The sequence below is a fragment of the Coptis chinensis genome, chromosome 8 (genome assembly GCF_015680905.1).
Source record: "Coptis chinensis isolate HL-2020 chromosome 8, ASM1568090v1, whole genome shotgun sequence".
NCBI lineage: Eukaryota > Viridiplantae > Streptophyta > Magnoliopsida > Ranunculales > Ranunculaceae > Coptis > Coptis chinensis.
Window position 1 is genome coordinate 93,479,260 of NC_141463.1, and position 3,325 is coordinate 93,482,584.

Sequence of the window (3,325 nt, forward strand, 5' to 3'; positions counted from 1 at the left end):
CTTATTTCTTGCTTCAATCATCGATAGACAAAATGAAAACCATCATCTTCCGAAAAGAGTTTTGGTATTGTTTCTTTCCTCCTCGACCTTTCCAATTCCAAACTCCACTTTCACGCTCATTCTCAACAATCATATTATGCATTATAATGCATGCCTTCATTATATCTCCAAGAACAACAACACTATGACAACCTTGCTAAGCCTTAACAATATGCCATCGCGCTCGCAAAACTCCAAACGTCCTTTCAACATCCTTTCTTGCGGCTTCTTGACGTTGAGTAAAGATCTTTTCATGCTTATTTCTTGGATAACGAATGGCTTGAACAAATGTGCCCCATTTTGGGTAAATACCATCGACAAGATAATATCCCATATCATAGTCATTACCATTCACATTAAATGCAACAGCCAGGAGCCTCACCTTGCTCTAATGATTCAAAACATGAGAACGATGAAGCACGTTAATGTCATTATCGCGAACTGGTAGGCGAGAAGAAGCAATGCCGGATCCAACAATGTTTGTCCGCGAACGGCTTCAAGTATCAAAGTTGGTTCCTTCTTGTACCCTACATGTGTTCCGGCCCATCCACTTGGGCAATTCTTCCACACCCGGTGCATACGGTCGATTGATCCAAGCATTCTGGAAAACCCCTTCACGCATTTTCAGCTAATATCCTAGCGATCCGCTTTCACTTGGTCGCGTCTCAAGTACTCTTCCTCAAACGCCGGATAATTGCCTTGCACCAACGCTTCATAGATACATTTCTTTGTGGAATCTCCAATTTGTAAATACTCATCCGTTGAATCGGAGAAGAACAACCGGTTGCTAATTGTGCAACCGCGGCTAGTCCCTTTGTAACCCGTGAAATTGCTTGTCTAACCCAATCCATCCACCTTGTCTTTAAAGTAATCGTCGAATGATGCAACGGTATGCAACATATACATAAAAGCTCTCTTGTCATCACGTACCTTCGTCTAAACTTATGAGGAGGCCACCTACAAGGTGTTGTGAAGTAATCCCTCATTATCTTTTGTTTTATGAAATCACCACCATCTCTAAACGTGTACTCTCGCTGCGCACGGATCCACCGCGTTTATCCAGATCCACATCTTCAATTTCAATGGCTGCTGAGTCATTAATGCCCCAAAGAAATGGATAATAACTGCAACCTCCTCCTCCTCCTTCGCCTCATCATATCATTATGCTCATCTCTTACTCTTTCCATGTAGTCATCTTCAGCAGAAGTACCAGAAGACGACCCGGTGAAACCAGAAGACGAACTATTACTACTAGATCCTCCCCATAACCTTTGGTTATATGTAATTCTTTCTTCTCTAGACATTTTTCCTATTTTTAGCTTGGTTGTGGGGAAGAAGATGGCTATGTTGTTTGTTTGATATAAAAGATAGAAGAGTAAAACGAAATATGAAAGGTAAGGTCACATATGATAAGGTCACATGTGATACTTTGATTTTGGTCCACTTACCAATTGACAACACATTTTATTAGATTTTTGTTCACTCTCCAAGTGACAACACATTGTATCCAAATGTCTATCCATGTACCCTCAATAATTCCAAATGGGCCACCATCCATAATTGCATTGTTTGGAATAGTAAAATGTGCAGGGAGGAGGGCTTAAAAACCAGACGGGATGTTACATTCCGTCTCGGTCTAAAAAACCAGACGGGATGTTACATTCCGTCTCGGTATCCCCATACACTATTCCTGTCAGAACCTGTCAGAACCAAACCACCTGCAAAATGAGTGATATTCCAAACTAAAAATTTGCTGTTTCAACAATGACAGGAAATGAGTGAAACAAATGTGAAACGAGCGAAACGAATGTTCCATTTTTGGAAACATACGAACTTATAAGTTTTTAATTTTTTTTGGCCATAACCTCATTTGTTTTATTGACATATTCATATAAAAAACCTGCTAATATACTTTGAAAATAATAAAGAAGACAAACAACACCCAAGTCTAACACAGAAACTCGGTAAAAAAACTAACTTATAATTTCTTAAAAAAATTGGACATAACCTCCTTTGTTTAATGACATATTCATATCCAAAACTCATCAAAGAAAAACCTGCTAATCAAAAATTCATTACAAACAACAATCCCAAACGCCATAAGACAAGTAATGGCATACAGTTATTACAAACTACAAAAAATATCTATCGAGACCTCCTCCCCTACGAGAAGGCGGTCGAAGAGCTCTCCCCCCTACGTCGTTGTCGCCTCTCTGGTTGAGCTTGAGCTTGAGGTACTCCACTTCCAGCATTCTCCAACTCTTGCACACGTCTCTGAAGCTGCAAAGTTCGATTACGTTCTTCTTGTAAGTACTCAAAACTGCGACGAGAGGACTCCATGAAGGACTCACGCATGGCATAACTGAGAGAGTCTGTAGTTAAGGAGCTCTGACCTTACTTCATCCTGTTTAACAAAACAAATGCAAGTTAGGGGTTATAGTGAATACTAATAATAACAAATCATAAATAAATTCAAATCATACTAACCTCGGCTAACTGCTCGAACTGTACTGACAAATCTGCTACCACTGCGGCATCTACTGGTGGAATAGGTATTCTCATATCTTGCCCCTGAGAAGTAATCATGCTCCAATGCCAAAGGTCATCATCATCAAATATCTGTGGAGTTCTTTGCGGCATCTGAATATCATGAAACACCCTGGGCTGTGACTGTGGCAACTCCACTCCTCCTGGGAAATGAATGTCGGGCCTCAATGCTCCAGAAGTAACCCCTTCAAAATTGGTGCCCCGGTATAACGCACCTAGCAAGAGACCTCGACCAACCCTCTTCCAATATAAGTCATAGTAAGCCCGTAAACCGAAAAGGCGATCGTCGGCCACTCATTTGGGTTTGCTCTATAGTGTGAAAAAAGCAGCGGGGAAGAATATCGAGGTCGCCATATCCATAGGTGGTGGGTAAGGTATAACAATCTCTCCGGATACTTGCCGCCAACATCTGTCCCCAAGGTACCATCAATGATCGACCCTTATAAGTATCATTAAGTTGAGAAAGAAACCTTGCTCTATGACACATATATGATAGTTCACGGTACTCACTGTTTCTGGAACATCCGGAATATCCGCATAAAGGGTCCGAAGATGAAGGACTCGCCCGGGGTTGCCACTCAATTCGACTAGCTCCTAAAAGCTCAATCTGGCGGCGAGTGTTATGAATATTATGTGATAGGTCCCCATACCCCCTCGCGCCACGATGAAGCCCCCATGCTTGAATACGTGGAATCAGTCATGAGTCTCATCCTCTTCCAACCTCTTCAAACACGGGATG

General features: G+C 41.6%; 1 long non-coding RNA gene across 1 annotated transcript; it reads right to left on the bottom strand.

Annotated features, from left to right (window-relative positions):
* Nucleotides 1-2,000: 2,000 nt before the first annotated feature.
* On the bottom strand, nt 2,001-2,846 carry LOC147484511 (uncharacterized). The gene is made up of 2 exons (XR_015205173.1): nt 2,527-2,846; nt 2,001-2,443 (listed from the first exon to the last, which is right to left on the bottom strand). It is a non-coding gene; the product is annotated as an uncharacterized LOC147484511 (long non-coding RNA).
* Between the last annotated feature and the right edge of the window lie 479 nt (nt 2,847-3,325).